Raw genomic sequence first — 25,022 nt, 5'->3', positions numbered from 1 at the left:
GGTGACCCTTTCCAGTTTTTCAAGAATACCAGAGTGGTAGAAAGGAGATGGAGGATGCTAAGAATCACAATATTGTCTATGTGTTTAAATTATTTTCTAAACTTTGCCTTAGTTTGTTTCAGTCATTCTGGCTGGATGGGACATCTCATGATCCCATTTGAGGTTTTCTTGGCAAAGATACTGGAGTGATTTGCCATTTCTTTCTCCAGTTCATTTGATAGATGAGGAAACTGAGGGAAACAAGGTTAAGTGACCGACCCAGGGTCACATATTATTTTTCATGGTCACATTCCATGACACCAGACTAAAGCTAGCCAAGAAGGCCAAGAAACCCACAGAAGAGGTTGACTCTCTAAGATAGCACATGACATATAATAATATAATAATATATAAATAATATATAATAAAGTAATTTATCACTTCACTCTAAGTGAATATAGTTCATTTGAGGGCACCCGGGAATGGGACAAAATTCCCCCTTTAAATTCAAGTTAGATCCATCACAACTAAAGCTTAGTCTCGATGGAGAGGGAGGTGGAGAGTTAGGAAAGGAGAGAAGTGCCTGGGGCTGGATTTAAACCCATGAACATGAGTTCTTCTTGATTCCAAGTCCAGTGCTCTATCCATGGAAACAGCAAGCTGCCCTTATCTATTGGTAATCTAATTATAATGATAACAGCTTGTATTTATAGAGAGCTTTCAGGTTTCTTAGTGTCCAGCTTGTATCCCTACTCACCATCACACACTCTACATTCCAGCCCAAAATGCCAACCTAGAGGAAAGGTGCAAAGTTCTAGGAAATGCAGTAAGACCTCAGGAATAACCATACTTCAGATCTGAGTCGTGCCTGCGTTTCTTCACCAGTCCCAGAGGCTGGGCTCTGACTGGTCACCATATAAAAATTATTGCCCCAGAGACCCCTGAATGGGGCAAGTCTGGGAAAGTTGCTTACAGGTTTGGTTTTTCTTATTTTCCGCCAACTCCAGCTGCAGGATTTCATTGGAAAGTGAGATCTGGGAGTTGAAGGGGGTTCCTTGGCTGCCTCTAATCCCTGGCCGTAATAAGCCATTTTCCATTCTGTCATAATCCGTGGGTCATTATAAGCATTGACCTTCCCTCTTGTGTCTGAGCTTTCCCTCACTGTGCAGGTGAAGAGTCGCTGCTTCTATAGAAATAGTGGAAGGAAAGAAGACCTCGCTCTGCCTAACTTTGAACCAAAGGGTGTTAACTGCTTTGAACCTCACATTTCTCCTTTTTCCTAACTCTCCATCCCTCTCTCCATTCAGTCTTTAGTTGTGATGGATCTAACTTGAATTTAAAAGGGAATTTATCCCATTCCAGGTGACCCTCAAAAGAATTATTTTCTCTTAGACTGAAGAGGTAAACTACCCACTCTGCCATGTCTATCCTCCTAGAGAACAAACCTCTTATATGGGTCCCCCTGCCTTTCTTTGGCTGGCTTCTGCTTGGTGTCATGGAATGTGACCACTTAAAAAATAATGTAAAGGGAGAAAAAAGGCTCTGGCCAAAATAGGTTTTTTTTAGAATTAAAATTCCATTTGGTTCATCTAAAGATCCACAGCTTGATCACATGTTTTGATGGGGATCTGATTGGGGATGTAGACTTTAAATGATCACCCTAGTGAAATTATCAATAATATGGAAATAGGGCTTGATCAATGACACATGTAAAACCCAGTGGAATTGTGTGTTAGCTATGGGAGAGGAGGAAGGGGAGGGGAGGGAAAGAACATGAATCTTGTAACCATGGAAAAATATTCCAAATTAATTAATTAAATAAAATGTTTCAAATAAAATAAAGATCGACAGTCTTATCAGGAGAACTAGGTGGCTCAGTGGACTGAGAGCCAAGCCTAGAGACAGAAGGTCTTGGGTTCAAATTTTATCTAAGATACTTCCTACCTGTGTGACCCTGGGAGGTCTCTTAACTCCCATTGCCTAGCCCTTCTCTTCTGCCTTGGAACTAATATTTAGTATATTTAGTATAGATCCTAAAATGGAAGGTAAGGGTTTAAAAAAAAAAATCTAGAGTCCCAGAAATGGAAAGGGAAGTGAAGAAGAGAAGCATTGTCAGCCAAGTCAATCAGTCAAGAAATATTTATGAAGCACCTACTACGTGCAACATTGTGAGACACATCCATGATTTGAGGTTGGGATTTATTTGGCGGCTATATCATTCTTCTCATGAAGGACTGATTATGAAGAAAACAACTGCTTGAATACATGGGTCAAGGGGATATGGTTGGGGATGTAGACTCTAAATAACCATCCTAGTACAAATATCAACATGGAAATAGGTTCTGATCAAGGACACAAGTAATACCCAATGAAATTGCATGTTGGCTGTGGGAAGGGTGGGTGGAGGGGAGGGAGGGAAATAAAGTGACTATTGTAAACAAGGAATAATGTTCTAAATTGACTAAATAAAGTAATTCAAATGGAAAAAAAAATGAAGGGCTGATTATTCCTTAACAAGATGGTGGGTAAAAAGGAGACCGGATTGTGAAGCAGACATGGCTTTAAATCCCAGCTCTCCTATGAGCTGACAAGTCTGTTTATTATAGAAGCATCAGGGAGCAGATGAGTGTAGAACCTGAAGTTCAGAAGACCTAGGTTCCAGTCCCTACTCATGATAGCTCAGTTGCATGAGCATGAGCAAGTTATTTAAACTTTATGATCCTCAGTTTTTTCATCTACAAAATGGAAACAATGATGTTTATAGTACCTACCTCACTAGGTTGTATGAGATAATGTATGTAAAAATCTTTGCAAATTTTAAAGTCCTACATGTCAATTATTATTTACTTCTTTGGCTCTCAGTTTCTTCTTCCATAAAATGAGAGGGTTGGATCATATGCCTTTTCTCCTAAAACTTCTTTTAAAAATATAATTTAATGGGCATCAAGGTGCCAGGCTTGAAGTAAAGAAGATTCATATTCCTGGGTTCAAATCTGGCCTCCAATTCACTAGCTCTGTGACCCTGGGAAAGTCACTTGACCCTATTTATTTTATAAAAATTAATTTATTTTGTTTTATTGAGCAAAATTTTTTTCTCTCTCTTCTATCTCCATTAAAAAAAAAAGGAGTAGGATGGGGAGAGAAAGGAAAAGGAGAAGGGAAAGTTTGTGTATGTGTATGTATACATAAATAAGTAAATAATTTACATTTACAGTTTGGACTACAGGCATTCTTCATTGACTCAATATTTTTCATATAGATAACTAGACCAAACTCTGTTGATTATGGATCTCAGTTAGACTATCTCATTTTTACTTTACTTATCTCCATTTTTAAAAAATCACTTGAAAGTGACATAATTAAAAAAAAAAAAAAACCTTTACCTTCTGTGTTCTAAAGTAGAAGAGTGATAAGGGCTAAGCAATTGGGGTTAAGTGACTTGCCCAGGGTCACACAACTAGAATGTGTCTGAAGCCAAATTAGAACCTAAGCCCTCCCAAACCCAGACTTGACACTATGCTACCTAGCTGCCCCGAGATAATTTTTTTAATGAAAAAACAAAACATCCAAAAAAAGTAAAATATAATTTGATTAATTAAAAATTTAAAAATTGCTTGTATAGTTTCTTTCTGCACAAATGTACTAGTATGGGAATATGATCCCTTTCCCCCCCTCTTTGCAACTGCAAGTCCCTTGAGGCCACAGTATGTCATTTTTTCCATCCTTTTCCCCTGAATAGCGTAGAACTGAATTTTTCACAATTAACCAGCGTTTCCTCATCTGCAACATGAGAGAACTGAACTAGGCAATCTATAAGGTGCCTCCAAGCTGAGAATCTGTGACCCTGTTGTTAAAATGCCCCATATATTGTTCCAAGGTATGTGGATGTTCAAGGAGAATCAGCACCTCTGGAACAAGGGCTTGTGGAGCCTTTTCAGGGCTGCTCCTCCACCTTTGGCATCAGCTTTTCCCAACTCTCACCTGTGACTCCAAGAAGCTATAGCATTTGCAGTGACGATATCCCAGCAAACCATCTCAGCAAATGGGCTAAACTAGGTTGAGGGTAAAATGATGGACCGCAGGCCTATTGGGGAGTCCAGGCAGTGTCTTCCCCAACCATGTGAAGATTTCCCCTCCTGGAACTGATGAATGAGAGTACTTTGTTCCAATGGCCATGAAGATGGCTGAAGTAGGCATTGAGGGGTGCTTAGAGATTGGTCAGGCGTCAAAGAATCCAGGTTCATCCGCCTCATCCGAGCCCATCACCACCCATCTAGACGTTTGTCTGCCTCTAGACTTTGATGGCTCTGGTAGAGAAAGTGAATCTGACAACTCTAAATGAGACAAAATGAGCTACTTTGCCTCATTTAAATCCAATTCCTGCACAAGTCAAGATTTCACCCTGTGACGTCACTGGTCCTCTTTGAAATTGAAGGATGAACAAATATCTTGTTCCATAGTTGAATATCTTGTTCCATAGTTGAACAGTTATCACAATTCCTTACTTGAAACATATGAAAACTCCTTTGAGACAGACACAAAAGTCAAATGGTCCTCCTGTTGCCCTTCTCTGCATTTTTAATTTAATTTTTTATTTTTTTAAACCCTTACCTTTTTCATGTGGAAATAGTGGAATTTAGCATTGGGAGGGGGAGGGGGAGAAAGGGAAGGAAAGAACATGAATCATGTAGTCATGGAAAAATTTTTTCTTAATCAATTAAATAAAATAAAAAAAACTCCTCTGAATTTGTTGAGATAATCATGTGATTTGACAAGTTTTTGTTTTCAATGTAATTATATTATGTTCCTAATATTATTCCATCCATTCTTATAACTAATATAAATACAATGTGGCTATAATGAATGGCTTGGGGCACAAATAATTGTAATATTTTGATAGGATTTTATTTACAATTTGTAAATTAAAATTCATTGGTCTATTAAAAAAATCTTAAAAATTAAAAAAAAAATCCCTTACCTTCTGTCTTAGAATCAATGCTATGCATTGGTTCCAAGGCAGAAGGGCAGTAAGGGATAGGCAGTGGGAGTTAAATGACTTGCCCAGGGTCACACAGCTAGGAAATGTCTACTTAGCTGCCCTTCCTACACCTTTTATTAGCCTCATTAGCTTCTCAATTCCTCATTTCTGTCTTCAAAATATTTTTAAATGAAACTAGTTCTATTAATTTACATTTTAAAATAGCTGCTTAGTGTAGACTTTAGTGAATATCCTACCTGTTTTAAGACAATTCAGGCATCGCTATCATGTGGTCGCATAGTTGGTTGTTGTCCCTTCTTATTCAAACAGGACCAAAATCGCATCACTATGTCAGAATCAAGGTACAGTGTGTCCAACTGTGGAGGACCAGACCAATAGAAGCTTGGAAGGTTCTACCACAGGTCAAGAACAAATAGTCCTCATGAACATTTGGCCTAAGGATGTTTCTAAATTTTCACATTTCACATTCTTTTGAAATAATGCTCATAGAGCACCATGCCTTTTTTGATGAGGGCATGCCACGCTAGACAGTGCTGTGCCAGTATCTCCATGTCTCCTAATTGATACCTACATCCTTCGGATTTTTAGTCACTCATAGAGATAATAAAGGAAAGGGTCTTCTGCTTTGGAACCAATGCACAATATTAATTCTAAGAGGGAAGGGAAGTGTTTAAAAAAAATAAGGGGAAGGGAATAACTATTTATATAGCCCTATGGACCATACAATGTAAAGATGACTAGTAACCAGTACTTACGGTGTCTGTCCAAAATCCTTAAGGCACATAGGAAAGAATGGCTTGATTCAGTTACATTTTCCCTTTCCCATCAATAGACATTGAGTCATGATTCAGAGTTTGATGACACTTTATTTCCCCCAAGCAAATACATTTTTTTTCTTTTCCTTGCATTCTTTTTGCTTATGTTGTCTTTCTTCCTCCTCCCCCTTCTTTTTTTCTCTCCCTTTGAGTTTCTCTCCCTGTTTTACTCACTATCTCTTTGTTTCTGTGTCTCTCTTTCTGTCTCTACCTTTCTGTTTCTCTGATTTTGTATCTATGTATGTCTCTTTATTTCTGTCCTTAAGTCTCTCCCTTCACATACACACACACACACACACACACACACTTTTTTGTAGCCATGAAAAATCTACATGTTTTTGGTCTTTTTTTTTTTAAGCCTTTACTTTCTGTCTGTGGCTCTCTCAGAGGGAAGAGAAGCCACAAGGTAGGAAGATAGAGACAGGATAGAAGTTTTTGATCCCACGAGGGGAGTGACGGAGTCCTATTAGAGATATGAGGTGGTCAGAATGAGTCTTTATTAATTATCAATGAGCCACAGCTAAGCTCTGATCAAAGGACCATTCCGTAGGCTTTTCCAGTCCAGAGATCCATACCACACAGGTCAGAGAGGTGAATAGAGAAAGATTAAAGATGGAGCTTGGCCAGAGGCCAAGCTCCTGCAAGGACAGCCATCAGCTAGCCTGAAAGAGAAGAGAGAGAGAGGGAGAGGCGGAGCTTGCTGGGCTACTTATAGTTTTTGATATGCAAATATACACAGTGCATAGGGATGATTCTCATTGGTTAATGACAAGGCATAGGTGTGGTTTCTCTTAACCAGGTGAGAACAAAGAAACCTGTTTTCCCGCCTAACCTGGGAGAAGCTGGGGTCAAGGGTCAGAGGCCTTCCCAGCCATGAGCAATACTGAGCATGCTCAAGACTGACCAATCTGCACATACCAACTGTTTTCCCCTTGCCCATAGCTAGGGGGCGGACTGCTACACTGTCTTAGAAGCAATATGGATTCTAAGGCAGAAGAACAGGTAGTGGGAGTTGTACTTGCCCAGGGTCATACAGCTAAGAAGTGCCAGATTTAAACCCAGGGCCTCCCATCTCCAGACCTGGGTAGCTCTTTGTCCACTGAACTGTCCCCATGTCCTTGGTCTTCTTCAGCCCCGTGGAAAATCCTGGATTCTTGAAGACTCTTCTAGCATAGCACAGGCTGTGATAGGACCCAGCAAGCTGAGTTCTGCTGACTAACTGTGCTTGAGCCGTGTAAGGACCAGCTTCACTAGGTCAGAGAGGCTCATCGGCAGGTTGGCCACAAACTGATAAATTTGTTCTACCGCAGCAATTCTCAAAAGCCATCTGCTACGTGATAGAGGCACTGCCATCTGCTTCAGTGGAAGGAGTCCTCACACCCACAAAATCACAGTCATGACATACTGAAGGAGAAATCAGGCTAAAATAAACATCAGGGAGGGCCTTGGGAAGAGAAGCCACAGAAAGGCCAGCCTGATAAAAGACTATGGACATAGGTTTGGGGAAGTCCATCTTTTCCTCAAAGATAATGGCTAGGAAGAGGGTATCAATAAATTGATCCACTGAGCATTTATTAAGATCCTACTATGTGCTAGACATTGCACCAGGGCTTGGTGACACCAAGATAATAGAAACCAGTTCCTGCCCTGAAGGGGCTTACATTCTATTAAAGGCGATAACATGCCCTTATATGCCAGTGAAAGCTGGGGTTCAAGCCCTGGCATTTGTCTAAGTCCCTCTTCATTGGTGGGGAAAAGAATTACTTCAAGTTCTCGCCAAATTCTCCCCTCAAGTGAGCAAAGAGCATTGAAAAATTATTCTCTCCACCAACGAGGAAAGTGTTATGCAAAATCTTCAAGTTTAACCCCAAGTTACATAGGTATATATGAAGTGATAGGAGATGAACTGGTGGTTTCTCATAGGGAACTCTCAGATGAGAAACCTCCCTCACCATTTCTAATATACAACATCCCATTGCTGGACTCCAGACTTTTTGCACTGGACATTTTCTGTGTCTGAAATGCTCTCCCCCTCATCCTAACTTCTTGGACTAGCTCACACTTTGCAGGGTCAAGATCAAGAGCATCTCCTTACACAATGCCCTTCCATCCTCAGACACCAGAACTGTACTGGACTTAAATTCTGCATTTGAGGAGCTCTAGTGGAAGGGATTGTCTCTACTCTCCCTATGCTAGAATTCTCCAGCATTCAGATATAAAATGGAAAGAAAGGGCTGGTTAACTTACCTTACAAAGGAATATATTTCAACTTACTCCTTCCCTCGTGGTCTTCTTCTTCCAACAAATTATTATCATTCTTGGATTGTACAAAGAATCCTCGATCAGGAGTCTAGAGACTTGAAATCTAGTCCTGGCCCAGGGCCTGTCACTAACAAGCTGTGTGACTTTGAACAAAAAATAAAGTCCCCTAGCCCAGTCCTCTCACTATACAGATGAAGAAACTAAGGCCCAGAGGGATGACTTCCAAAGGCTGTTTTCCATCCTAAAAATTTCTTGATGACTTGTAATATATGGGATATCAGCTAAATCTTGGCAGTTTTTGTCTCACGACAATTTTTGTAATGAAATGTGACTTGTACTGACTTTAATCTGAAAACCTAGAACTGTCAGAGACCAGAATAAGCTATCTTTATTTTTGTCTCTTTCTTGAAATTTAACCTTAAAGAGTTTACATTTGAGGGGATGTTTGCCTATAGCTGCCTAATGTGGAATTCTTCTGTTATGGAAGGGATTCTCTTTAAAGTATTTGAATCTTTTTCTTCTCTTCACTTTCTTCCCTGTTCTTCCCTAGCTTTTGTTCTTGTTTACTGGTCTCTTTCCTTAATATTCCAATAGCCACTTGACTTTTCTCCAGGACAAAAATAATGAACTCCTCGAAGTCTGATTCCAACCTCTCTTTAAAGGCAGATTTTACATAAATCTCCTTCTTGCCACATTGCATTCCAGTCAAACTAGACTGCTTCTTGTTCCCAGAATGCAGTGTTCCATCTCTCACTTTCCCTGCCTTTGTCTATTCCTGTGATGCTATCTCCTCACATCTGTTTCTCAGCCCCCTTCAAAACTCAGTTCAGGAGCTACTTCCTATGTAAAATGTTCTAATTCCCTCCAAATGTTAATACTCTTTCCCATCAATACCCCCACAAAAAAATGGGCATTTAATAAAGTATGTAGGTATCTATATATGTATTTCATCTCTTTGTCTATGTATTTATCATGTGATCTAATTGACATATAGCACTATAAGCTCCTCGAGGGCAGGAACTGTTATAGTTTTCATTTATCTCCAGGGTTTGTATGTGATTGTTGCTGTTCATCCTTCATTTTTGAAGAGGACCACAGGGGATGATGTCTTGGCTGCAAGTGAATTGGATTTAAGCAAGTCAGAGTTACTCAAAATCCATCAGCTTCTCTCTCTCTTCCAAAGTCCAGTGGTGAGGTAAAAGTCAGGACAATGGGTGATGGCCTGGATGCAGTGATAGGTACTGAATGAATGAATGATGAATGAATGAAAGCACAACAGTATCCCTAACATCAGATGTCACGTTCCCTATTATATCCCTCTTAAAGCCAACATGACTCATTTCAAGGTCTCTTTTCCAATATAATTTATGACCTTCCTGAAACTTCTTTCTGGCCCTGCGTAGAAACTACTAGAAAGCAAAGATTCAGTGGACCTTTCAAAAGAATGGAAAGTGAAGGGTGAAGCGACCTTAAGACTTCTGTGAATGGAGCCTGTAAATCATCACTCGATCTATTCAGCTTCCAGAGAAGCACATTTCCCCATTCCCCCTCAGTTGCTTGTGTTGTCTCTTCCTACCTACTCTGGCTTCAGATTATGAATGTCCTGGAAATCAGGACTGTTTTTTGCCTTTCGATTCCCCGTGTTTATTACAGTGCCAAGCATGTTAATAACTGTCTACTTTATAAATGCTCATTATTAAAAAGGTATTTAATAAATGTTTATTAACTGACTTTGGAGAGAAAAAACTGTTGCAAGTCTAAGGTGTGGAAGTGTATATTTGTGTGTGTGATTTTCCTTGATTCCTTTTGCTGTCTTGTTTTGACAGCTTCATCTCACTTCTCCATCTAGCTGCCTCCAGTGATGTGGAATGATATACAGCAACACCTTGCCCAAACCAGAAACTAATTATATCAGTGGAAGTTTAATACTCTCCTCTAGGTGCCTCATGCTTGGTGGCCAAACACATGCGTGACTGATGGAGAAGTGTGAAACATGGCAGACTCCCAGGGAACCAAACTCTGAACTTGTTATAGATTTCCTTTTTCCTTTTTCCTTTTTTCAACACCACATATTACTCTGTCTCTCTATCCAAAATCATCCTGAGCTTTTTTTTCTCTCCTACTTTTGGATCATGTGGGGTTAAGTATCTTTTAAATCAATCAATAAAGCAACAAAGTGTTCAGTAACCATCTGCCATGGCACAGTAAGCATTGTGCCAAGGCTTGGGGAGAGAAACGAAATAAGATAATGCCTACCTTCAAGGAGCTTACATTCTATGGGAGAGGCAGCACACACAAAAATAAGTACATGCAAAGTGAATACAAGGTCCATTTTACAGAGGTTGACAATAGCATCTTAGGACATCAGGAAAGGCTTCATTTGACAAAGAAAGTGGCAGCTGAGCAGAGAAGAAAGAGAGATTCTAAAAAAGAAAGATAAGTAGGAGAGAATTCCAGACCGGGGGGGGGGGGGGGGGGGTCAGTCAGTGCAAAAATACAGAGAAGAGACATGGAGTCTCATGTTAGCAGCACATTAAGAAGACCCCTTTGACTGTCCCACTAAGAGGAAAGGAAGTAATATGTAATACTACAGGAAAGATAGTTGGGACCAGAATGTGAAGCTATTTAAAAGCTAAATAGAAAAGCTTATATTTTATCTTAGAGGAAATAGGAACCCATTGGAATTAAATGAGTTGGGTAGTGGTATGATCAGATCTGAACATTAGGAAAATCACTTTGGCAACTATATGGTGATGGATTTGTAGACATTTCAGTCAAGAAAACCAAGAAGTTGAGAGTCAGGCCTAGAGACAGGAGGTTCTAGGTTCAAAATCTGGCCTCAGACACTTCCTAGCTCTGTGACCCTGGGCAAGTCAATTAATTCCCATTGCCTAACTCTTACCGCTCTTCTGCCTTGAACCAATATACAGTATTGATTCTAAGATGGAAGATATGGGTTATTTTTTTTTAGTATTTAAAAAAAGAAAGAAGACCAAGGAGGAGTGTATTGTGATAGTCCAGATATTGGGTGATGTCAGCATGAACAATGATGAAAGAAAGAAAGAAAGAAAGAAAGAAAGAAAGAAAGAAAGAAAGAAAGAAAGAAAGAAAGAAAGAAAGAAAGAAAGAAAGAAAGAAAAGAAAGAAAAGAAAGAAAGAAAGAAAGAAAGAAAGAAAGAAAGAAAGAAAGAAAGAAAGAAAGAAAGAAAGAAAGAAAAGAAGGAAAGAAAGAAGGAAGAAGAAGGAAGGAAGGAAGGAAGGAAGGAAGGAAGGAAGGAAGGAAGGAAGGAAGGAAGGAAGGAAGGAAGGAAGGAAGGAAGGAAGGAAGGAAGGAAGGAAGGAAGGAAGGAAGGAAGGAAGGAAGGAAGGAAGGAGGAAGGAAGGAAGAAGGAAAGAAAGAAAGAAAGAAAGAAAGAAAGAAAGAAAGAAAGAAAGAAAGAAAGAAAGAAAGAAAGAAAGAAAGAAAGAAAGAAAGAAAGAAAGAAAGAAAGAAAGAAAGAAAGAAAGAAAGAAGAAAGAAAGAAAGAAAGAAGGAATGAAAGAAAAGAGGAAAGAATCTAGGGTTATATACATATGTGTATATATACATGTGTGTATTTTATATGTGTGTGTGTGTGTGTGTGTGTGTGTATGCATCTCAAACCAAATCTCTGCAGGACACAGACCTTGCCCTATCCTTCTCTTGTATATCCTCCAGAATTTAACACTCAGTTAGGCATACAGTAAGTGCTCAATCAATACTTATTGGGTAAGAGAGCTTTGAAAGATATTGTCCTTAACTCTCACTCTCCTTAAGCCCACATGATCACTCAGGCACTAATTAGCATCGTTTCTGCCTCCATAATATCTCTTATTTCCATCCCTGCCTCTCTATTCAAATTATCATCTTAGGTCATGCCTTTATCAGCTCACATCTAGGTTTTTACAATAATCTCACACACTCACATGCATTCATACGCATCTGTGTGTACCTCATATATATATATATACACAATATATCCATGTGTATACATGTATGCACAATTTACATATCTGTATATATACTATATATGTGTATAGAGAGATACACTGTATCTCTACTGCCCCTATATATAGATAAACACAATAGCTGACATTTAGGATTTGCAAAGTATTTTACACATATTATTTCATTTGGTCAGTATAGCAACCCAGTAAAGAAAGATTTATGGGAATTATTATGCCCATTTTACAGATGAGAAAAAATGAAACTCAAGAATGCTTTGAAGATCCCACATTTAATAAACATCTGAGGTAGGAATTGAGTCAACATTATGGACTCCAATCCCACATGTCAGCCATAGGGTTGGGCTGTCCCTCTGTTTTTCCTTGACTTCCTTTTAAAATCATAATAGAAATGATTTGCTCTTTGGAGGACTCGGTTTCCTCATCTATAAAGTGAGAGGCTGGACTTTTCCCAAGAATTATTCAAGCTCTACTATTCTATTACATTAAGAAGGCTTAACTAACAGTAAATGGTAGTAGAATTTTGAGGGATTGGAGGGACTAGGGAAGGGGTAAAGGTCATAAACTTCGATGACATGGTATTGATCATTTGAATCAAGTGAATGTGACAGTGTATTTTTTTGTACTCCAGGAAAAGTTTCAGATTTTAGAGTTATCTCTAAGGTTTCTTTTTTCCCTTTGCCCAGCATCTTCATTTTACAGATTTTACAGATTAGGAAAAAAAGGGAAATCTTGGTTACTCCAAACTTTGGATCCCCACATCCATATGTTCATTTTGTCAAAATAAACCCCCAAACTGACTTGGTTTTTGTTAGGATGATAGGAGTTTGGGATATGGGTCCAACATCAGGTCACCAATTCCTGCCCTGACTCCTGCAGTTTTGTAAATTTGCCTCCATAATAGAATGAAATGTAAAAAGATAGAAAATATTCATGAAAATTTGTAAGTGCTATACAGAAACTATTGGATTCTGGAGATAATAAGGAACTACTGCAGTTGGCATGATCAGGCCTACACTTTACAAAAATCACCTTGGCAGCTGAGCAGGGGAGGAATTAGAATGGGAAAAAAAATTAGACAGGAAGTTTGGTTACAAAGCTATTGTAGTAATAAGAGGTGATGAGAGCCTGAAATAGGGTGGTGACTATGTGAATAGAGAAAAGGGGAAGAAATGTTGTGAAGATAGAAAAGACAAGATTTGGCAACATATTAGACATATGAGATGAGTGAGAATGAGTAATTGAGGATTATTGCAAGATTGTGAACCTAGAGAGGATGGCGGTAATCCCAACAGCAATGTTGTTGTTTGGTCATTTCAGTCATTTCCAGCCTTTTGTAACTCCATTTAGGATTTTCTTGGCAAGGATACTGGTTTGCCATTTCCTTCTCTAGTTCATTTTGTACATGAGGAAACTGCGGCAAACAGTATTAAGTGACTTTCCCAGGGTCACACAGCTAATAAATCTGAAGCCAGATTTGAACTCGGGAAGATGAGTCTTCCTGACTCCATGCTCAGAACTCTACCTACTCTACCACTAACTAAACTATCCAACAATAGTGAAGTTCAAAAGAATTTGAGAGAAAAAAAATAACGAATTCCATTTTAGACAAGTTGAGTTTGAGATACCTAAAGGATATTAAGATGTCCAAAAGGCAATTGGTGAATTCAAGAAAGACTGGGACTATATATATATATATATATATATATATATATATATATATATAGAGAGAGAGAGAGAGAGAGAGAGAGAGAGAGAGAGAGAAAGAGAGATCAACGAATCTTCCCCGTAGAGATAATTGAACCTTGGGGAACTGACAGAATTACCAAGTAAGATAGGATATAGCCAGTGATGGCAAACCTTTTGGAGGGGTGGGTGATGTGAGAAATATCCACAGGTGCCTATGGAAAGGGGGAGGAGAACAGCTGAACCCTGAATCCCTCTGGCTTTCTAGAAACAAACTTTGGTGAACTCTGGTTGGGTGATAGCACACATGTCCACAGAAAGGACTGAGTGCCCCCTCTGGCACAGGTGCCATAGGTTCACCACCATGGAGATATAGGAAAAAGAGAAGAGTCCAGGACATAGCTTTAAGGAATACCCACCAGTAGCAGTGATGACCTTGATGAAGAATTAGCAAATGATATTATAATGACTTATTTTGACTTATTAGAGAAAACCCAGAAGAGGTATCACAGAAGAGTATCACAAAAACCCAGGGAAGAGAACATGACTAGAAGCATAAAATGTGGCATAAAGGTCAAGAAGAATGAGCGCTAAGAAAAGGCCATTAAATTCAACAATTAAAAGATCAGTGGTAACTTTGGAGAGGACAATTTCAGATCAGTAGTAAGGTGAAAAGTTAGATTGCTTTGAAGTTTTAGAAGAGAATGAACAGAGAAGTTGGAAAAACTACTACGGGTAGCTTTTTCCCCCAAGGAGATTACTAACAAAGAAGAGGATCTAAGATAGTAGCTACTGGGGATAATGGAAACAAATCTTATTAAGGATAGGGGAGAGATGGGTGTGTTTGTGAGTCATAGGGAAGGAAGAATATAATAGAAAGAAACTGAATATAAAAAAGAGAGGAGGAAGCAGCTAGGTGGCTCAATAGATAGAGAGTGAAGCCTCAGGACGGGAGGTCCTCAGTCACCTAATCCACCCCTTGCCTATTTCCTACTGCTCTTCTGCCTTGGAGCCAATTCACAATTATGATTCTAAGATAGAAGATAAAGGTTTAAAAAAATAGAATCAGATATTTTCTGAGACGAAATAGCATAGTTGGGTTTGGGATCAGCTAGATAGACTGAGGTGACCCCAGTCAGAACATATTTTTTGGACTTCCAGTGGGAGAGTACAATATTAGTAGCAGTAGCTCTGCTGGGAAATGCCTGAAGGAAGAAGGGAATCTGTAGTTGTACTCTTTTGTGTATTGGGGGGAAGGGAAGATGAAGATTACTCTTTTTTATTTACTTTGCTATTTTATCCTCATTAAAATCCTTGCTACTTATGTCTCCTGGAATATTTGTAGAAAATACATTAGACATAAGGTTGAGTCATAGTTGCATAATTATTATTACCCCCAAAGACTCCACTCACAGGGGTTCCAAAGTCATCTGAGACCTACCCTACATCACTGGGTGTCAGAGGATTTGGGGGGGGGGGTGAGTGGGGGACTGAGATAACATTTGACTGTCAACAGCTTGTAATTTTGTCTAGGAGTAACTAATGTGATAGAAACACATTTCCATGTCAACACTCAGGATTAGAGTTTGTCTGGAATATATTTTGACAGGCAGTCTGTTCTCCCTTTAGCTAATTCAAACCTTTATTTGTTGTCTATCATCTACATCCTTGAAATCCACAGTCCTCTCTACCCATCCCCTCCCTCTCTCCCATAAATTGGTCAAACATTGTTCCTGAGTTCGCCTCCAGGTTTTCTTTGATGCTGTGTCTTGATGACAAATTACATTTTTGTGTTCTTCAACCAGACTCAATTTTAGGAATAAGGTTTGGACCAGTGCTTTCATTTGTATCAGGCTTCTTCAAGATAAAGAACTCTCTAGCAGGCAAGGATTCAGGACAATTCCGAGGAACTCATAATGAAAAAGGATATCTGCCACCATAGAAGGAACAGACTGAATCTGAATGCAAGTTGAAACATAATATTCTTTATTACAAATTTTTCTCTAGTGTAAGCAATATGTGTCTTGTTTCACAACATGACAAACAGGAAAATGTGTATTAAATAATAATATATCTACAACCTATGTTATATCCCCTGCCTTATTAGGGATGGAGAGAGCTGGGAGAGAGGGAGAAAAAAAAGAATGAAATAAATTTTTGGACATAACTTATGTGAGAATTTTTTCTCTTAGATAAGCATATTTATTATAATTTATTATGTATTCATGACAAATCATATGTATTACATTATTGTCATATTAAATATTATCTTGTTTTTTATATATGGAAAAATAAATTTAGATGGTAACCAAAAAAAAAGAAAAGGAAGAAGGGGAACCATCTCTAATTTCAAGAAGTATGGATTCTCTTTGGTGGAGATAACACATAAATAACTGGGTACACTGAGGATAGAAAAAAGAATAGATGGTCAAATGAGTAACATGATGGAGAACTAGACATTTTCTCTGATGTTCACAACCTCTCAGACCTCTTCAAAACAGAAATTATGTCCCAGAGATAAAAACAACTTCAGCTGTCTTCAAGGTTTAAAGATACTCTCTTTTATAGCAAAGTGTGTCTTCTTTCTGACTGGCCTGACAGTTCAACCCTTGGATCTCCCCTGTAGTCCCATTGGTGAATATTTAGAAAGAGGAGGTAGATCTCACAAGAGAGGTGGATCTTCACCAAATTAGGTAAATGCCAATCCACCTTATTTTCAAGTGGGTGAAAGTTCACCCACTAGAGAAATGTGACCAGCCTGCCTTTCTCTAGTATGTTAAGAAATTGAATGTCGGAAAGCTTAAGAAACCTAGCCCAGTTTAGACATCTTGAGGCCTAGACTATTTTAATTTGACATTGAAAGACCAAGGGATATGGGGAAAATGAAGTTTCCCATAAGAATATTACCAATAAACAATACAATTCAATATTAAATTTCCTCAGTTACCAAACATTTTAGGAAGAAGAAAGCCCAAAGACCTTGGGCATAAGCAGATAAATCAACTGGGAAAATGCTAACAATAGAAGGAAATATGACCTCCAGATCAACTAAAATGAGTTCAGGTATTTATGAACAAACACTGCAAAATAATGGGAAAATATATAACTCCTGATAAGACAGAGGACCCTGTGGAATTTAAGAACATGGAATTACAATATACTGTTCCTAAGTGATTCAAAAGATATATGAGAACTGTGAGAGCAGAATTTATGGCCTGCACAGAAAAATAATGGTTAGAAAGACTGGAACCTGTGATGACAAGTCTAATCAGAGAAAACAATAGATTGGGAATGCAAATTTACAGTAGTAAAAGGAGATCTAAGAGAAGAGAAGCAAAAAACAGAAACATTAAAAGAAAATATGTTTATTATACGTAAAATACTGATGTGTAAGGCAGGTTACAAAGAGACAACTTAAGTATCATAGATCTCACAGAAAAACATGACAAGGAAAAAAAAAACTTAACACCATAATGCAAAAAATAATGAAAGAGAATTGCCCAGAACTTCCAACCATAGAAAATGAAACTCCAAATGAAAACAATCCTATCCAGAAAAAAAAAAAGGTTGCAAAGTCCAAGCAACATAGAGGTTAACTTTTAACAGTTGGATTCAGAAACAAATTTTGTAAATGATTAGGAGAAGGAACTTCAAATACAAAGGAAAGGAAATTTGAATAATACAAGACTATTCTGTACCCACCAGAAAATGTAGGAGGGAATGGAAAAATGTGTATCCCAGAGTAATGAAGCTCAGGATGCAGCCCAGGGTGACCTACCCTGCAAAGCTAAGCTTAGCCATAAATGAAAAATGATGGGCATTCAATATTAAAGAGGCATTTGAAACATTTTTCAAAAGAAAAACAGAACTAAAAAGATTACTTACTTCTCAGACACTCCAAACAATAAAAATGCAGGAGGAATGAATAAATACAGCAACCAAGGACATGAATAGCAAGGGAGAGAGACCAGTAAGAAACTTCTTTCTAAATGCATACAAAACAGGGGCGAACATTGGCTTAAGACCAATGGAAGAAACATTGAAGAGGTGAACCTGAGGCATTATAATAGAACCTGGCAATACAAGTGAACCAATGTTCTTCTATCTTATGTGTGTGTGCAACTAGAATGCATCATGGAAGAGTACACAAAAGGGCAGAAAACAGCAAGAGGATAGAGAGGGATGGATGATCTACTGGGGTCAAATCTAGGACTCTCACTGAAGGGAAAATGGACCCTGTGATCTCAGAAAGAAAAAAGCCTATGAGGAGATAGGCAAAGATGAGGGGAGAAATTTTGAAAATGGGGCTGGGGAGGAAAGAGGGCTGTGCTTTAGTGACAGAAGGGGTCCCAATGGTTAATGCTTCTTTGAGTTAAGAGATATGGTATATGAACAGATATGAGAAATTTACATTGGATATTGTTTGAGGGATTTGATAAATGAAATCCTACCTTTGGGGAGGCAAGGGTAGCTTGCCTGGCTACCTCCTGGCAGCTAGAACTTGGGGGAGTAGAAAAGCATGGTCTTGGAGAGATTTTGAAGCAAATGGGGTAGTGGGGGAAGACTATAGAGCAGTAATGGGTTGCATAATCAGGAATGTGGTTGAGGAGGGGTCCAACCAGAAGTAATGTCCTGCTGAACACCTGTAAAAATTGGCATGGTTCTGGGAGTGAGACACAAGAGTAAAAGGGAATTCAAAAGGCAAGCACTACAAGGAAGTGGCATATACTGCCTTGAGCAAAGAGCCCAGAATGGATACCTTGGGAATTTTTATTATGTAGAGGAAATATATGCAAAAGAGAGACCAAATAATTCTAAGTGTCATGAATCAAAGAATGAGGGTCTACAATAGATAGAGAGAATAGATAATAAAGCACATGAAAAATCCTTTTTGGAAAGGTAGGAAAAAAATGAAAGTTTTAAAGCCAACAACAGGACGATTTACCTGTATGACAAATTGAAAGGAAACAAGGTGGGAGAGGGGGATTATATAACCAGATAAAAGCAAAAGAGAGAAAAAAGAGTAAGAAAAACCCAAAGAGATAGGGATAAAAAATGTGCAGTGGGGATCAGAGGTAAAGGGAGAGAGCCAGTGGGAACAGGACCACCAAAAAAAAAAAAAGTATGTAAAGTAAGTAAAAGCATACAGTACTGTTTATAGAAGAAGAGGGAAAATCTTAACTCAAGAGTAGATGAAGGCAATCTGAAAAAAGACATTAATAATTCATACTATTAATAAAAATAGCATAAGCAGCAAGATGCAGCAAAAGATAATGGTTTTAATAGCTGTCACTGTACCAAATACACATAACTTCTAAGCTATGTGGAAAGACTCTATTTGGGAACATTATGAAATACACATCCTCCCATGTCATCCTGTCTGCCTCTGGAGTTATCCTAAAGATGTATCTCTTACAATGAACTTCCAGAAAATCAGCTTAGCTCCCAAAACTTTTAGACAATTACAAAAGCAGTTATTTTATCTATTTCTGCAAAAGTCTGAAGAACATTAAAATATAAAGCAGCAGAGTAACTTGTCTCAGCTCACTTTCCCCAAAAAAATTCTATTGAAAAAGAGGAGAAGATAATTAGTGAAATGCAAATCAAAACAGCTCTGAGGTATCACCTCACACCTAGAAGATTGGCTAACATAACAGCAAAGGAATGTAATGAATGTTGGAGCGGATGTGGTCAAACTGGTACACTAATACATTGCTGGTGGAGTTCCATTCTGGAAGGCAATTTGGAACCATGCCCAAAGGGCTTTAAAAGACTGCCTGCCCTTTGATCCAACCATAGCACTGCTGGGTTTGTACCCCAAAGAGATCATAAGGAAAAAGACTTGTCCAAAAATATTTATAGCTGCACTCCTTGTGGTGGCAAAAAAAAAAAATTGGAAAATGAGGGGATGTCCTTAAATTGGGGAATGGCTGAACAAATTGTGGTATATGTTTGGAGATGGAATACTATTGTGCCCAAAGGAATAATGAACTGGAGGAATTCCATGTGAACTGGAATGACCTTCAGGAATTGATGCAGAGTGAAAGGAGCAGAACCAGGAGAACTTTATACACAGAGACTGATACACTGTGGTACAATCTAATGTAATGGACTTCTCTACTAGCAGCAAAGACAATTCTGAGGGACTTATGAGAAAGAACACTATCTACATCCACAGAAAGAACTGTGGGAACAGATACGCAAAAGAAAAACAACTGCTTGATCACATGGGTCGATGGGGATATGATTGGGGATGTAGACTATAAGTGATCACTCTACTGTAAATATTAATTATATGGAAATAAAGTTTTGAACAATAATACATGTAAAAGCCAGTAGAATTGCTCGTTGGCTCCTAGAGCAGGGAGATAAGAGGAGAGGGAAAGAACATGAATCATGTAACCATGGAAAAATATTTTAAATTAATTAAATAAATGAATTTAAAATAAAAAAGATGAGAACCACAATAATAGTAATCATATATCATCATAATTTTATGTGAAAAACAAATTTTCAGAGGCCTCTTTTGTCTTCATATCCCCAACACCTAAGACAGAACCTAGAATATAGTATATGCTCATGTAAATGAAATGTAAAGGAAGTATAAAGAAAAACATAAATAGCTTTACTTATAACCCTATTTGCCTCAGTTTCCCCATCTGTAAAATGAGCTGAAAAAGGAAGTGGCCAAGTACTCTAGTATCTTTGTCAAGAAAACCCTAAAAGCAGTCACAAAGAGTTGGATATGACTGAAAGAACTGAACAACTTGGTTAGGAAGATTAAACAAATTCTGCAATTGAACTTGCTGTAATTCTGAGGCTTTCTAGTCATTGGCTGACTGGACAACCATCCTTGCCGCTATTGGTCTTTAAAAAGCAAATATAGCAGTATTGCAGACAGTCAAATCAAGAGAATGGTCATTTCTGATGATAGAGAAAATATGTCCTGGTAGTCAAGAGAAAAGCTAGCGTTGGAAGAAGAAAGAAGAATCTAGCTCTTAAGGAAATGTTTCTTTACCTTTTCCTCTACTCCTCTTCCAGAGAACATGAGAGGGAGAAGATAGAAGGGAAGGAAGAATATAGAATCTCTTTCTCTTCTCCTCTCCTTTAGTGTCAATGGAGTAATTTGTCCAATATGAGACCAACCAAGATCAGGCCAGGAAGTCCAGTTGTGGAATTGAATTGAACTGCTGAGAAAAGCAGACTCAAAGAGTAGAGCCAAACAAATTAACTAGCAAAGATGCTGACCATGGCGGGAAGTATGAGGTCATCATAAAAAGAGAAAGGACACCAGGTGCCTACTAGAGGCATGAGTTTCTTTGTCCATGCGCATTCTTTTCATGTGTATCTCTCTACTCTCATGATCTAAATGGGTGGCTACTCTTATTTATTATTGTGTATTTAGGAGTATATGCTATAGGTTCAGGAAAGCAGTGTTCTGTAGCTACTCTTCTAAATCAGCCACATCAATAAATGCCTTGTTTTAAACTAATTGTTTCAACTGGCTGACTATGAAAAGTGAACACAACAGCTAGGGCTCATGAACATTATGAGTGCAAGCCAACAAAGTGCCTCAAACAGGGGTGGTTGCCCTTTGAAGGATCCAACATGTAAGTGCAAGCTGAGGAGTAGGCTGGAGGTGGTGCTATATTTGATAGATAATTACTTAATTGAATCAAAACTCTGGTTCTCAAGGCTGGAGAAAATAGTCATATTTTCTTGTTTCTAAATGCTTCAACATAAATAAATCCAATGGCATCGTATGCAATTATGGAAATTCCTTCAAGTATTTCCATTAATCCCTTGAGTATTTTTTAAGATTTTACTGTCAAAGTAATTTATTAAAGATTTGGGGGTTTTGTTCATTGAGTACTCAAAAAATGTTTATTTACTGAAATTCATTTTGTCCATCTATTCTTTTCCATCCATACTACCCACCCCATACCCAATCCCTTCAACCTCCCCTTCCTTTCCCCTTCTTCTTCCCTTCCACACAGAAAATTTTACTTCAGAATCAGGAAGGGAAAAAAAAAACCTAAGATTCTAAGAACAACTGAATATCCTTCTTTCATATTTCAAATGATGTAACAAAAAGATGTTTTATCAATTTCTAAGTGCATCTCCTCCAAGGATTTCAGATGGACAATCTTTCCCCTCTTCTCATCATTCCCAGACTAGTAGAATTTATAAGTTGGTTTATGTTTTCATTCAACTATCCAGGGTGTTGCTTAAAAGCAAGAACAAGATCTTCTAAATCCTTTTCATATTTCCTCCCCCAAAGAGTACTTAATAGTCTGTATGTTAGGAGCTTAGTAATATCTACCTCTAAAATCACTGAGAATAGGAACCATCCAATTTGAGGGACTTGGTAACACAGAACAAAGTCCTGGTTTCTTGACTGACTGGCTGCTGAAATCAGTTTCCTTTGCTAAATGGGTTCAGTGACACTTGGAATACATATTGTTCATTCTTTGTTCACCCCCTTCCTTCATCTGGTCTTACCTCAGAAAATTAGTTGGAAAGATGATCAACCAATAAACATTTAATTTTTTTTAAACCCTTGCCTTCTGTCTTAGAATTTATACTAAATATGGATTCCAAGGCAGAAGAGCAATAGGGGTTAGGCAATTGGGTTAAGTGACTTGCCCAAGGTCACATAGCTAGAAAGTGTCTGAGGTCAAATTTGAACTCAAGACTTTCCATCTCTAGAACTGGTTCTATGCCCATTAAATCATCTTGCTGCTCCAATAAACATTTCAATCAGTAAACATCTATTAATCACCTATGTGCCCAGCACAGTTCTAAGTCCTGGGCAAGGATGCTATTAAGTCTTAAGTATCCTTCTTAGAGCCTTTTGAAGGTTTCTTCCTGCAGATAAGCCAAGGGAAGGGAAACATCATGGAGTTATGAAAAGGGCACTAGATTTGGAATCAGAGCACATGGGTTCAAATCCTGCTCCTGCTACTTATTACTTGTATAACTTTGAGTGCAATGTATATTGGGCAGATTGATGGAGGACAAGTCCTTAGGCTTATATTCAGATTTGCCTTTCCAGATAAATGGAACATTTACAAGTGTCCCATTCCTGGTTCTAATCTAAACAATAACAGAACAGTGATGGTTTCCAAGAGAGGAACCATTAAAAAGAGAAAGACGAATTTTTAGATTTCATGAAGGCATTGGCCCTTGGAGAATAGACAAAACTATACCAAAAGAGAACTTAAAAAAAGAATTCCATGAAGAGACAAAAGAACTTTGAAGCCAGGTGTCAAAAGGTTTATCACACGTCCTTCATATATCTGCCTCACTGTAATTGTTCTTTACATTTTCGCCTTCTATTCTCAGGAATCTTATATGTACCAAGCAAAAGTATGCCTTGTGGGGGAGGGGGGTAGCAGGAGGATGCACAGGGAAGGCAGTTTCTGTCACTATTATTCTTCTATACTTTCTCAGGGAATCTGGTTTTAATATTCCAGATTTTACAAAACCAAAATAAGCATTTCTATATACAAAAGAAAATAGTACACAAATGAACTTTTTAAAAACTTCTAAATGTTTAGCTTACTATTCTTCATTTCTACTGTAAGATGGTAATTTGGACCAATGATAAGATTAGTTGAGTCGTGAATCTATTTAGCTCCTCCTCCCTGGAGTAAGGGCAAGATGGATACTTTCAGGCCTGGAGTTCACTAACAAACAGAATCTGACTTTTTTGTAAACAAAAGTAGATTTATTAAAGTTGGTTTTCAGGAGTTTAGGAAGGATGGTGGACTAGGAAGATTCTTAATCTTTTCCCAAATCTATCTATCCCAATTCCCTCTCATCCTCACGGATCTCTTCGGTCTCCAACACTGTAGGATCTACTCTGCCTCCCTCTCTTTCTAGTTCCCACCTTCCTGTCTAAATAAACTAGACTAAGTCCATCCAAGCAGTCTTTGAATTAAGGGCAGGGCTAGTTGATCAGTCAAGAGGATGGTGCCAGAAATGACCAAGCCACCACAGTCTGTAGGATAAGCCCACTTGAGGTAACTCAGAAGTCCAAGTCAATTTCACTGTTAATGTCTTCTTGGGAATCAATAGATGTCTGAGATCATTCAGGAACAACCAGAACCAAAGTAGGCAATTTGGATAGATTTCCCACTCCATCTGGAGAGAGCTCAGCTGTGTCCTTCTCCACAAACTCCTCACTCTCCCCCAACTGCCAGTCCAGGCTCTCAGAACCCCTCTCAGAATTCCAAGCTCCCTCTTACTCTTACATTCTATTTTCTGCATTCAGCACACTTATGTATCCTCATCTCTGGCGCTTCACATTTTACCCAAATTCCTCCCTTTCACTACATAATAAATCCCATCCACAAGTGCCCCAATCCTTCCCCATTCTCCCCACATCACAAAAGATATTGTCAAGACAGCCAACTGTGCATATAAATTAAGTTTTTCATGCTTCACCTTTCTGTTCATTTTCTGGAAGAAGCATTCATAGATAATTTTGGCAACATTTATTTTATTGTCCAAAACATTTTAATTTAATGTAATCAGAATTATCTATCTTACATATCATGTTGCTCTCTATCTCTTACTTATTCATAAATTCTCCTATCCTTAAATCTGATAGGTAATATGTTCCCTGTTCTAATTTACTTATGATATCTCCTTTTATGTCAAGATCATGTATCTATTTTGATCTTATCTTAGTAAATGGTGTAAGATATTTGTCTAAACTTAGTTTCTGCCAAACTAGTTTCTAGTAATCTTATCAATTTTTACCAAATAGTGATTTCTTAACTCAAAAACCTGAGTCTATGATTTTGTTAAATACTAGATTACTATAGTCTTTTCCTGCTATTTATTGTGGCTCTTCCTTTTCACTGATTTATCTTTCTATTTCTTAGCCAGTACCAGATAGTTTTGATAATTATTGCTTTATAATACAATTTAAAATCTGGTAGTGCTAGACCACCTTCCTTTATTTTTTCCATTAATTACTTTTACATTCTTGATCTTATATTTTTTCAAATGAATTTGTTATTAAAATAATTTTTGATAATTTAATTGGGATGGCATTGGATAGTACATTGATAGGATTGTCATTTAAATTATATTGGCACTGCCAAGTCATGAACAATTAATATTTCTCCCTTTATTTAGATCTGACTTTATTTGTGTAAAAAGGGTTTTATAATTTTGTTTTTGTAGTTCCTGGATTTTTTTTCATCAGGTATACTCCCATTTTATTCTACTTGGGGCTATTTTAAATGGAGTATCTCTTTCTATCTCTTTTTGCAGGACTTTGTGAA

The sequence above is a fragment of the Monodelphis domestica genome, chromosome 7 (genome assembly GCF_027887165.1).
Source record: "Monodelphis domestica isolate mMonDom1 chromosome 7, mMonDom1.pri, whole genome shotgun sequence".
In the NCBI taxonomy this organism is placed as follows: Eukaryota; Metazoa; Chordata; class Mammalia; order Didelphimorphia; family Didelphidae; genus Monodelphis; species Monodelphis domestica.
This window is presented reverse-complemented; position numbering follows the sequence as displayed.